This window comes from Chiloscyllium plagiosum, chromosome 25 (assembly GCF_004010195.1).
Source record: "Chiloscyllium plagiosum isolate BGI_BamShark_2017 chromosome 25, ASM401019v2, whole genome shotgun sequence".
NCBI lineage: Eukaryota > Metazoa > Chordata > Chondrichthyes > Orectolobiformes > Hemiscylliidae > Chiloscyllium > Chiloscyllium plagiosum.
Window position 1 is genome coordinate 19,095,873 of NC_057734.1, and position 13,186 is coordinate 19,109,058.

Below are 13,186 nucleotides of genomic sequence, written 5' to 3' on the forward strand. Positions count from 1 at the left end.
GGTGGAGGGCGCCGTCGACCACGTCGGGGGGGAAATTGCGGTCCTTGAAGAAGGAGGCCATCTGTGTTGTACGTATTTTGAACTGGTCCTCCTGGGAGCAGATGCGGCGGAGACGAAGGAATGCCTCCATCCTACTCCGACCTATCACCCTCACCTTGACCTCTTTCCACCTATCACATTTCCAACTCCCCTCCTCCAAGTCCCTCCTCCCTACCTTTTATCTTCTCCTGCTGAACACTCTCTGCTCATTCCTGAAGAAGGGCCTGTGCCCGAAACGTCGAATCTCCTGTTCCCTGCATGCTGCCTGACCTGCTGTGCTGTTCCAGCAATAAAGTTTCAACTCACTTCTACCCAGGAAGAGATTCCAATGATCCAAAAATGTGAATCCTTCTCCCATACACCAACTCCTCAGCCACACATTCATCTGTTCTATCCTCCTATTCCTACCCTCACTAACTCGGAGCACAGGGAGTAATCCAGATATTACTGCCCTAGAGGACCACCTTTCTATATTCCTGCCTAACATTTCTATATTCTAGCATCAGAATCTCATCCTTTTCCCTTCAATATTTTTGGTTCCAATTTGGACAATGACATCCTGCTGGTCCCTCTCCCCTTTGAGAACATTCTGCACCTTCTTTGAGACATTCTTGATTCTGGCACCAGGGAGGCAATACACCATTCTGATTTTTAACTGCTGGCCACTGAAACATCTGTCTGTGCCTCTGACTAGAGAGCTCTATAACACAATTGATCGCTTAGAACCCAACATACCTCTCATGACATTAGAGACTGTCTTGATACCAGAAACTTGGCTGTTCATGCTACATTCCCCTGAGAATCCATCACCCCCTACATTTCCTAAAACAGCACACTTGTTTGAAATGGGGGGAGCAACAGAAGAAGGCCGGCACTACCTGCCTACCTCTCTGACTTTTCTTAGAGTTAAACCATCTATGTGAATGTATCTGTGACATTTTTTCCTTCCTATAACTGCCATTCATCACACCTCCTAGCTCGTGCAAATTCCTCACTGCCTATAACTGGCACTCCAACTGATCCATTCAATATGACAGGATTCACAACCAATGACATTTATTGCAGATATATTCCTCAGTATCCCATAAACTCTCTCAAAACTCCCACCTCTGACAAGAAAAGCGTATCACTCTACTAAAGGCGATTTTGCTCCTTCCATCTACAGACCCAGAAAATAGCACCATCTTTTTGCTCTACAAAACAGTGCTTCAGGCTAACTTAATACTTATAGTTTATATTATTAAAGTTTAATCAAGAGACAGATCCCAACAAAAATATATAATCAAAAGAGAACCCACTCTACTCTCTATTGTAGATATACAGCAAGGCTATACCTAAAACTATATACGTATCTGTTTCTGTGCTGTGACCTTTACCAAACAGGTTCCTCCAAGATCAGTTGTGAATTTCACTGTTTAAGTTTTCCCAGACACACTCCAATGTCCAGCGATACATGAATTCAAACAGCAAAGACAATAACTGCGCAGATTCACTGCTGTGTCAGTTAGCAGTGTAGGCTTCTTTCTCTCTCTCTCCCTCACAGACCATGTGCTCACTGTCTTTGACTTTCTCCCTTTTAAAAGTGCTGCTGTTTTGATTTTTTTTCTCTCCAAAGTTCCAAAACAATTGCAACAGCATATAAAACAGTAATTGCTGCTTCTGGAATTTGAGGAAATCACCTCAAAAAAGGAGCAGCTGTTACAACTACAAATTTTTCCATCCTCCATCTTGGATTACCCAGAATCCAGCTTGCTTGACCTTTTCTCTTAGTTTACCATAATTTCAAAATTGTTGCTCTTTGTCAATGGGTCTTAAGGTTCTTTATTAATCTCACGTGAGGAAATGTTTTGTGAAAAATTCAGAATGTTAATTTTAACCTGTGCACTTGACAAGACACTGACTGGATTGGATCAGCAACCCATTTTATATCTTGCCCTATTTATATTCCAACAACAGGTGTTGTTTATACCTCCCAGTTATTTACTGCATTACTGTTTACTTAGCTCTTACTTTTGGTAATATTGTATTTTTGGCAATCTTTGTTTTGTCGGAATGGCAATCAGTCCCACATTTTATTTCCTTTTGAAGTATGTCTGTTTTTAAAAAATCTTTCTTCTAAGCTGCTTCCTGAATGCTGACATCTAGGGCTTACTATATTTTTCCTTTTTGATGTGTGGTATGCATTTTTCCCTTGTTCTACATAAAAGCCTTAAGTGCATTCCATACTTCTTCTGCAATTCAATTTTAAAGTTTGCTTTCCTGATTAATATTACCTATGCCTCCTTCATTACATCTGGGCTCAACTCTTCCAATGTTCCCCTCACTGGCATCCCAACTCCAAAATTCTAACTGATTCAAAACTACTGCCAACACTTCTTCCACTTTAAATCCTGCTGACTAATGTTTTCCTATTGCCAATGTGAGCTCTGTTAAAGCAGAGTGGAATATCTAGTCTGTGAAATATTTGTCTTTCTGATAAGTATTGTATGACTCTTCCTTTCTAGTCTGGGATCATTCTGAAAATCCTCTGTACCATTTAAAGCATTTAGTAGGCAGAATATTTTCTCTGTGACAATTTTTCGGATTATTTTGTCATTGGGACAGGTGGGAAGATCAACTCCGGATTGCATAGAAGGGAGAAAGTCCCTGAATGGGCCAATGAGTAGCCAGTGAGGATGAGTCTCCTGACTTGGACAAGGGAAGCACAAAAGCCAGCAAGTAGCTCTTAACTGGACAGTAAAATAGCTCAATTGATTGCCAGCATCCAACTGACTCAACAATGTCTACATTGTCAGTCATATGCTGTCATGCTATAGCTACAGGAAGATATCATTCATCCCTCTGGATGTACAACTCCCCTCCCACCATCATTTTCCAGTCATCTTTTCTCACCTCCCAACCTGTCAACAATGGGCCAGGAAAATCCATTCCTGTGTATGTGGATGCGCTCCTTGACCTTGTTTCTTAAATGCAGTTGCCTCCTCCAGTTTTCTTCACTTCTCTTCTGCAATCCAACTTGCGCTCCTCCTCAATACATTCTGTCGGTCCCTGTGCAATCACTAAATCTCCTCAAATGGTTTCTACTCTTGTCATTGTCAGTGTATTCCAGAACTCCTTCCTGTCGATCCATTCAGATATCAATCAGTAGTTCCTGTGGGAATTCTCATGATCATCCACTAAAAGTCCAGAAGAGGGTTGGCAGAAACAGTGGAGAAATGACACAAATGATCATTTATACTTTTTCACAAGGCTGCCCGCCAAAGCTACAGCAGTTGGTTCTAGAACATAGAACATTACAGCGCAGTACAGGCCCTTCAGTCCTCGATGTTGTGCGAACCTGTCATACCAATCTAAAGCCCATCTAACCTACACTAATCCATGTATGTCCATATCCTTGTCCAATGATGACTTAAATGTACTTAAAGTTGGCAAATCTACTACCGTTGCAAGCAAAGCATTCCATACCCTTACTACTCTCTGAGTGAAGAAACTGCCTCTGACATCTGTCCTATATCTATCACCCCTCAATTTAAAGCTATGCCCACTCATGCTCGCCGTCACCATACTTGGAAAAAGGCTCTCCCTGTCCACCCTCTGATTATCTTATATGTCTCTATTAAGTCACCTCTCAACCTTCTTCTCTCCAACGAAAACAGCCTCAAGTCCCTCAGCCTTTCCTTGTAAGACCTTCCCTCCATACCAGGCAAAATCCTCGTAAATCACCCCTGCATCCTTTCCAATGCTTCCACATCGTCCTTATAATGTGGAGACCAGAACTGAACACAATACTCCAAGTGCGGCCGCACCAGAGTTTTGTACAGCTGTAGCATAACCTCATGGTTCCGGAACTCGATCCCTCTATTAATAAAAGCTAAAACACTGTATCTTTCTTAACCACACTGTCAACCTGGGTGGCAACTTTCAAGGATCTGTGTACCTGGACACCGAGATCTCTCTGCTCATCTACACTACCAAGAATCTTACCATTCGCCCAGTACTTTGCATTCCGGTTACCCCAACTAAAGTGAATCACCTCACACTTGTCTGCATTAAACTCCATTTGCCACCTCTCAGTCCAGCTCTGCAGCTTATCTATGTCTCTCTGTAACCTATAACATCCTTCGTCACTATCCACAAGTCCTCTGACCTTAGTGTCGTCTGCAAATTTACTAACCCACCCTTCTACGCCCTCATCCAGGTCGTTTATAAAAATGACGAACAGCAATGGGTCCAACACCGACCCTTGCGGTACACCACTAGTAACTGGACTCCAGGACAAACATTTCCCATCAACCACCACCCTCTGTCTTCTTTCAGCAAGCCAATTACTGATCCAAACTGCTATATCTCCCACAATCCCATTCCTCCACATTTTGTACAATAGCCTACTGTGGGGAACCTTATCGAACACCTTGCTGAAATCCATATACACCACATCAACCGATTTACTCTCATCTACCTGTATAGTCACCTTCTCAAAGAACTCAATAAGGTTTGTGAGGCATGACCTACCCTTCACAAAACCGTGCTGACTATCCCTAATCAAATTATTCTTTTCTAGATGATTATAAATATTCTTTTCTAGATGATTATAAACTCCCTTTTGGAAAGACTATTACATCATCAAGAAGCATATCATTAGCTTCTGCCTAAATGTTTGTGAGCCCAACTCTACAATTAATATAAATGTGACAGAAACTGACTGCTTCCCGAACATCAAGCCATATTGCTTTGACCGTATTGAAAGCTTCTCCAAACTATCTTGTCTTTGCCATGGCTTCTCATTGCTTTCACAAGACCCCTGCAATTGAACTCTGCTATTTGTTTCTGTCTCCAATTCCACTGTCATAATAGTAGATCAGAATGCTGAATTACCATTGGAGTTTTTCAACTTTTAACTCCAAGATGTGTCTTTTAAAAGAGGTCTGCTACTGATTAAAACACAAGGCTGCAGCTGTAAATTGAGTGCTCAATGGCAGGGTTCTGTGGTGGACCCAGAGAATGTTGTGTCTGTAGAATGTCAGGGAATCTTCAAACAGAGTGAAAATCATAACTGGAAGAGATAATAAAGTTGTTGACTATTTCCCCAATTGACTATTCCCATCAATAAAGCCATGTCTTGCAGAGCGTTTTTTTAGTGTTTTGCCCTTCGGGGGAATATAAAGCTTCAGAAAAGAAAGTGGTTAAATATCAATTGCAACCCTATTCTGTGTGTTCTTAATGAAAGAAAGTGTGCTAGTGAACTGAGGATCATGTGGATTAGTCTGGGTTTGAGCATTACTTTTCTATGAAGGTCATAATTGAAAAGCCACTAAGTGGTCATACCTGCGTGTCAGGTAAAAATAACTCTTACTCTAGTGCTGGATGTCAACTGATCAGTCAAGAGAAACAGGACAAACAAATTTCAACAAACCCTCAAAAATTAAGAATCCTGAAATCTACTATTCGACTATTGTTATCTATTCTTCTCAAAAAAACACAGAGAAACTTAACTGTATAATGTATAATGTTTACCATTTTGGACTTCTTATTCCCATCTGTATGTATATGTGCTGCATTATTATTTCTTACAACTTTCAACAACTAGTAAACTCACTCTTTTGTTAACTCAAGAGTGCCTGGTTAAACTGACCCTTTTAAAGACATCAATTTGTCTGCTTTGGCCCTATAAGAGATTATTCTTTTGTAAACTAAACTTACTACAACCAGCAAAGGAGTTGGGTGAACAAAAAAAGGGAGTTAGTTTATCCCTCTTCACCTGAGAGTTTAGCAATTTGAGGTATGTATCTTGAACCATAATAATTAGAAAACGTCATCTAATGACTTGTTGTGACACCACCCCTCTCAATTCTCTCCTGACAATACATTTCTCTTTCCCTCATAACTGCTATTAGATGGTCCTAAAAATGAGCAGTATAATTCTACTGCTTTTGTTGTTAAATGCAATATAGATACTGAGTACAAAGTCTGTTGGCTTGTTTACTAATAACATCTCTCTGGCTCTGCAGGTTAAAGAGAGAATTCATTATTGCCAGCATCAGGAGGAGAGCAAAACTAAAATCAAACCTAATTATCGATCATATTTAGGGTAATTGTGTTTAGTCAGGATCGTAGAGACAATTACATTGCCGAGTGTGTAAATGTGTGTGTATGCTTGTGTGTCTGTGCAAAAAAATGTAGAGTCATTGAACAGAAATGGATTGAAGTTGACAGAAAGTTAAGCTGAGGATGGAAAAAAATGAAAGAAATAACTGGGTGGAAATTTTTTGTGAGAAACGGGCATGTGTTTAGTCAGGATCGTAGAGACAATTACATTCCCGAGTGTGTAAATGTGTGTGTATGCTTGTGTGTCTGTGCAAAAAAATGTAGAGTCCTTGAACAGAAATGGATTGAAGTTGACAGAAAGTTAAGCTGAGGATGGAAAAAAATGAAAGAAATAACTGGGTGGAAATTTTTTGTGAGAAACGGGCATGGGCGATTATAGAAGAGAGTAAAGAAACCAGAGAGTCCGAAAGAGTTCATAAAAAGATAGAAACACAAGAGGCAAAATGAAGAGCTGGACTTTCATTTCCCTCAGAGTTAGTGCAGATCAGCGATGCCACCTTCAGATGCTGCAGTCAGGGAAGTTTGAATATTCTGAAGGAGATCTGCAAACAGTGGTTCTCCTCCACATAATAACACAGCTACTACTCTCAGGTGTTTTAATGTAATGACAAAACATTGGTTCCAGTGCAGCAAAAGGCTACAATTGCAGAAAATAATTGGGTAATTGGCATATCCTGTCAAGCACTAAAGGCTAAAGGGTTAACTCGACAGAAGAGTCAGTTGCTTGCTGTTCAATATTTACTTGTTAACCAGATTCTCTTCGAACATTTGTGTCTACCATAGAATGCATAAGTATAGATGTTGGGTGAGAGAAAAATAATGATTGGTTGTGATTATCTTCGTGAGCAAATAGCCAGTCTGTTTACTCACACACTGCCTTGGTTCACATATGAAGGATGGGCAAGGAGAGTGAGTTGTGCCCTTTCCACAATCCAATGACGCGCAGGTTAGATGAATTGGTCATGATGAATTGCCCATACCGTTAGGTTAGGTGCATTAGTCAGGGGTAAATGTAGAGTAATAGGGTAGGGGGAATGAGTCTGCGTGGGTTACTCTTCAGGCGGCCAGTGTGGATCTGTTGGGCTGAATGGCCTGTCTCCACACTGTAGTCTTTCTATGATTCTATGATATCTCAATCCATTTTGAATGAAAGGATGAAAGCTGGACTGGAGATTGGTGCTCATTCAGTATGATCAAGCCTGCTGCTGTGCTGTTTTCTTCCACAGCAATACGTAGTTGTGTTCCCACCTCTCATCTTCCATCCCCCAAAAAGACATTGTTCTAAAACTCCATCTGGTTCACCAATCATTTGTAGTTGTATTGGTCACCATTTCTGAAATGCATTTTTTTAGATTTATTAATTTAATTTAAATTCCATGAGCTGCTATGATGGGATTTGAATCTTGACATCTGGATTACTAGTCCAGTGACACTACTTCTATTCTGGTGGCCTTCATTTATGCATTTATGGTCTTCATTCCTGATGAAAGGCTTTTGCCCGAAACGTCGATTTTCCTGCTCCTTGGATCTGCCTGACCTTCTATGCTTTTCCAGCAACACTCTAATCTAGACTCTTCATTTCTGCAGTGATGACCTCAGGGTCTGATGACTGGCCTCTAATAACCACAATCATTTTTCTGGGTGTCAAGTAGGGGACCTCAGTCATTGAAGTGTACTTTCATTTCCCCATGAGTTCTCAGTTTTGCAAAGGTGTCTTACTGCTATTTTATGGTTGAAGGCAACTTTGCCAAGTGCTCCCTACTGATGCTGGAGTCAAGAGCTTTGTTAATGCAGTGTGAGTGAAGTAGTACGCTGAATCTATTCATGTGGCTATATCTGACGTGAAATGCTTGATTGGCAGGCATAGGAGAGCTATGTTTTACATTGAAACCATACCATTCTTCACATGGGTGTCACTATGTCACCAATTACCTGAAATGCATGTGCTCCATTTGACAGCAATGACCTCTCTCCTGCATTTCCCCACCTTCCAGACTCTCTGTGAACTTTGCTGAGGAAGAAGTCCCAAGTGACACAACATTCCTGGATGAAAACAGATCCGGGGAAGATGCTTGATAAAAAGTTCTCAATTTAGCTGCACTTCTCACTTCTCTTTGTCACCATGGTTGTTTTCTGCACCACGGGTCTTTACCCTTCAACTGTGTATCTAAATAGTGAGAGAGGAAGTAACAAAAAGTGGAATTAATTGAACATTTTGATTGCACATTAAGTGAATAAGCAAAAGCTGTATGTGAAACTTGCAGAAGCAGTAGGCCGTTAAATTAAGGAGATTGAGCAACATATGTCTGTGTGGTTAATTGGCTTAATTGCTTTTACTTGGACTATTAACACACTTGATCCAACCCAGCGATCACGATACTGCCTTTAGTGGTGCTTACTCTAATCAACGGCAAGCGGCAGGTTCTATTACAGTGAAATTTCCAATTGCAAGATTAACTTATAAATATTAATTGTAATCAGAGACCAAATAAAGCCAAGGGGTTATTAATAATGAATAGCTGGGATGGTTGAAGTTTGCGTGGGAGTCATGGAAAGTTTTCTTGTTTAACTCTGAGTTTTTTAACTGATGGTTCTATGTTATTTTTGGATCTGGTGCTAATTAGATGTGGTTGGAAATGTTACCTGAAGCACCTAATTACTCGCCCTCCAAAACTAGCTACATGATTCTTTGGCAGTGCAAATCAGAGGCAGCTGTGGGAAAGACATAGGAAGCATGGGCAAGAGAATTCATTGGTAAATTTCTGCCATATTTTTCTCAGCTCTCTTTGACTAAAGAACAGTATTTGTGCAAACAACAGATGTATGTGACACTCTCCAAATTAGCTAGCCTCGAAATTAAAGAGATTCCTCTCACACAGTCCTAATTAGTTACGCTCCTAATACTCTTTCCGCTGGGATACATCTGGGTCTTGACTCAAGTATGCCACCCCTTTTGCTTCCACTGTGAATTTGGAAGAGTTTAAGCTACATGACTCTTTCACATGAATGGAAGGGTGGAGAAGTAGCCAATTTTGGCATAAGTTTTTAAATCTCCTAAAATTTATATTTGAGTTCTGTGCACGCCCAAACTTGGGTTTATCCAAAACTGTTTACTTTTGCTTTAATTCTCATGATTATTCAGATCTGGTATTACACTGAACTGCCCTTGGCCAGTTCTTTCCTATGATTCAAGTTACTTTTATATTGGGTTTTCCTGAGATGTTTTCAATATCAGGGCTGATCTGCTTCAAGAGCTGCATTAACAGTGGCAATATTGTCTTCGGCAGAAAGCACCTCGGTGCGATTCACTATTGTCACTGCTGTAGTGGCTGTTTCAGACATTCTGTTTTTCTAAGCTCACTGAAGAACAATTTGACCTGGAGCAAAAATTTATATTTTTTTTCAATTATTCTCTTCAACTGTGTAACTATGCATGAGATTTCTGCAATTGACCTGTAGCGAGGTCAAATCTTCACTGTGTCTTTTTCAGGAGAGGCTAATGTTTCTATATGTGCATGAAGACCGTAATATATTGGACAAGAAGTCAGTCTTTCAGCCCATCAAGTCTGCTCTCCCTATTCAATGAGATCATGGCCAATCTAATAATCCCAGCTCCATTTCCCCATAAATCTTGATTCTCTTACTGATTAAAAATTTATCTCTGCTTTGAATGTACGTAATGACCAAGCCTCTGCAGTAAAGTATCCCATAGATACACAACTCCCTGAGAGAAGAAATTCTTCCTCACCTCTGTCTCCCATGCGTGACCCTTAATTCTGAGATACTGCCCTCTGTTCCTAGACACTCCAGCAAGTGGAAACAACTTCTCCTTCTCTACCCAGTCTAATCCCTCAGAATCTCTTATGTTTTGATAAGGTTGTCTCTCATTTTTCTATATTCCAATAAGTACAAGCCCAAACTATTCAAACCTCTCCTCATAAGACAATCCCTCCATACCTAATATTGGCTTAGTGAACCTTCTCTGGGCTGTTTATAATACTTGTCTATCTTTCTTTAGATAACAGGATTAAAACTGTTCACAATATTTGGCTGTGGTCTGACTAATGCCTTGTATAGTTTTAGCAAATCCTCCCTACTTTTACACTCCATTCCTTTTGAAATAAAGGCCAACATTCGATTTGCCTTTTGAATTGCCCGCTGAACTTGGATGCTAGCTTTCAAATCCCTGTGTTCCGTATATTCGCTGCTAACCTTTGTTACAACTCATGAAAGTTTGAAAATCTAACCCAAGACTTGAATTCCAAACTGAAATTTATGGGCCGGTTTGGTTCGCAACTTCTTAGTGTTATTTTTAAAAATGATTTCCAAATGTTGATTCTTGCTAAAATACCAAAGCTGCAGCATGTGGGCAAAGACCAGGGTAGAGCTGAGGAGTGGGGGTTGATGAGTGTTGGAGGGGATGCAGAACCAAGCAAGAAAGTAAAAAAAATCTAAAATCTATAATATGGTGCCAAGTAAAACTAACCCTGCTCTTTACCATCTCTCCTAACTAATAATAAGGTCATGAAGGTTGGTAGCTTCTTACCATACACCGCGAGTGAGGCAGGTATAGCATGCTTTCTGGATAGGGGAGAGTGTTGGTTTCTTAAAATTAATTGCAAATGGTAGAAATACACAATACGTCATATTTCCGTCAAGCCAAGCATTAGAACTATCAATGTATTCCTGGCAACTAATGTTGCTATGACAAAGGTTTCAAGGGAGTGTAATTGATCACAGAGAAATCAATTCATCCCTCCAGTCCTGTAATGTTGATACGTTTCAAACCCCTCAATGCACAACTCTTTTAGATATATCACTCCATTTCAGAAGAAAGCAACATTTCATTCGCCTACCTCAGAAGCATATAACATGCGAAAGCTTGCAATAGTGATTTTCCCCCCTCTCTCTCTAAAGCAGATTACCCTATGCAGGAAGAAATCTTTCCTGAAGCCAGTCCAGCATTCTCAAATAACTCTGCAATCTCAGGGAAAACTGGCCTGAGCCATGGAGCAGATGTGAAGTGAGCAGAAATTTTACCTGGCTACAGTTCTAAATACAGGAGCACTCGTTGAAGAATTGCTTCTGAGCAAAAAAAAGGCTGGTGGGGTTGATATATCAGAGTGTTGTGACGGTTTTGAAGGACATAGAGAGAAATTACAGTGTTCCTTGTGAAAGTTGTGGGAGATATAGAGTTTGTAGCAATCACAATGTTGGGTACTTTTTAAACTTTATTCACAGAATGTTGGTATCAATGGTTAGACCAACACTTACTGCCAAAATCCTAATTGCCTCGAGGGCAGTTAAGAGCCAACCACATCACTGTGAGTCTGGAGTCACATGTAGGCCAGATCAGGCAAGGACGGCAGTCCCCTTCCCTAAACAACTTTAGTGAACCAGATGGGTTTCCTGATAATGGTTACATGGTCATCATTATTCCCTAATTCCAAGTTTGATTTTTAGTTATTGAATCTGCCATGATGAGATTCAAACCTAGTCCCCAGAACATTACCTAGGTCTCTGGATTAATACTCTAGTGATAATGAAACTTCACCATCACTTCCCTTCACCTATCAAAAGGTTGCTACAGTTAGGAGTACTTTCAATGTAAGGAACAAACACAGAAATTGCTGGAGAAACTCAGCAGGTCTGGCAGCATCTCTGAAGAAAGAAACAGAGTTAATGTTTCAGTTCCAGAATGGCTCTTCATCCAAACTTTTGTTTCATACCAAACTCAGCATTAACTCTGTTTCTGTCTGCACACATTTTAACCTCCTATCTAAAAGACTGCACACCAAAAACTGCAACTCTGCTGAATGCTATATTCCAAGGTGGGCTTGGATGATGCATTGAAATTCTGTGATGGGGACTTGTATCCACGACCTTCTAACTAAAAGGGTGGCGAGCTGACAAACTGACTTTGAGGTATTGGAGAATCTACAATAAAAGTGATGCCAACAAAATCTTAGTTTGAGGAAATGCAATTCATAAACTAAGGTTTTATAATCCCTTGTGAGCTTGCTGTGGTAACAGGATAGCATCAAACAGCCCAAATTAGGGGAAGTTTGAATGCTGGGAACTCGATGCTGGGTGTGGTGTCAATTGTAAATACAGGTGTCTGGGAGCGTTCTTTGAGACATTTCTGGTGTTTTTCTTCCCAGGCGCCTTCCAGCACAGTCTTGACTCGCTAGGGAGCACAGCCCTCTGAGCAGAATGAAGTCTGACCTCTCACTGTCATCGGTTATTGAGCTCAGCACAACAAATAAAGCCCCATTTACAGGAGATTATCAGGAGCTGTAACCTGAGAACAAGCACGTGACCTTCACAAAACATTTTCTTTTTCCACGTCCCCCTCAGTGGATTCATACAGCTGAGCAGCTCTTATGTCTAATTTATTGTGGTGAGGAGACTTTGGTGTCGAATTCAGATGAATAAAACCGACATGATCTATGCTAATTGACCCCGACCACCGATTACTTTGTGGAGATGACACACTAATCTTTAACACTGCTGCAATTCAATCCCAAACACTTTCCCATTTTATATTTGAAATTCTAAGGAAACAGCCAGCACCTGGATGGATCTGTGCGAAAAATGTTCCTGTAAATCTCCTTTGCACGGTCTGTAAGTCCTCCAGAATGTTTTATAATATGCCAGACATTGATATATCTATCCAACCCATAAATAAGCCCTATGATTTGGGAAATCACTTTATATTTTATTTATCTGAGGGCTAGGTTGTAGATTAGTGGGCAAATGCATGTACCATGACTGTGCAATGTGTAGGCTTGGTGGGATTAAAACAGAGTTTATTTAATCCAAGGAGAAACCTTGTCTCCCTGTCATGTGCACTGCCGTGGAATTTACCCCAATTAATGTTCCTTAGGAAAGGAAATCTTTTACCCTTATCTGTTCTGGCCAACATGTGACTCTTCATCCACATCAATAAGATTGATTCCTAACTGCCCTTTGAAATGATCTAGCAAGCCATTCACTTCAACTGCAATTTGAGAGAGTCAACAAATACAGGCTTTGCCAGCAA

At 40.5% G+C, this 13,186-nt stretch overlaps 1 long non-coding RNA gene across 2 annotated transcripts in view; it reads left to right on the forward strand.

Moving 5' to 3' along the window:
• LOC122562461 overlaps nt 1–12,814 on the forward strand; it is a 50,537-nt gene extending 37,723 nt beyond the window's left edge. For both annotated transcript variants that reach the window (XR_006315313.1, XR_006315312.1), the window contains exon 4: nt 12,306–12,814. This is a non-coding gene — a long non-coding RNA (uncharacterized LOC122562461). The remainder of the gene's footprint in view (nt 1–12,305) is intronic.
• The last annotated feature ends 372 nt before the right edge of the window (nt 12,815–13,186 follow it).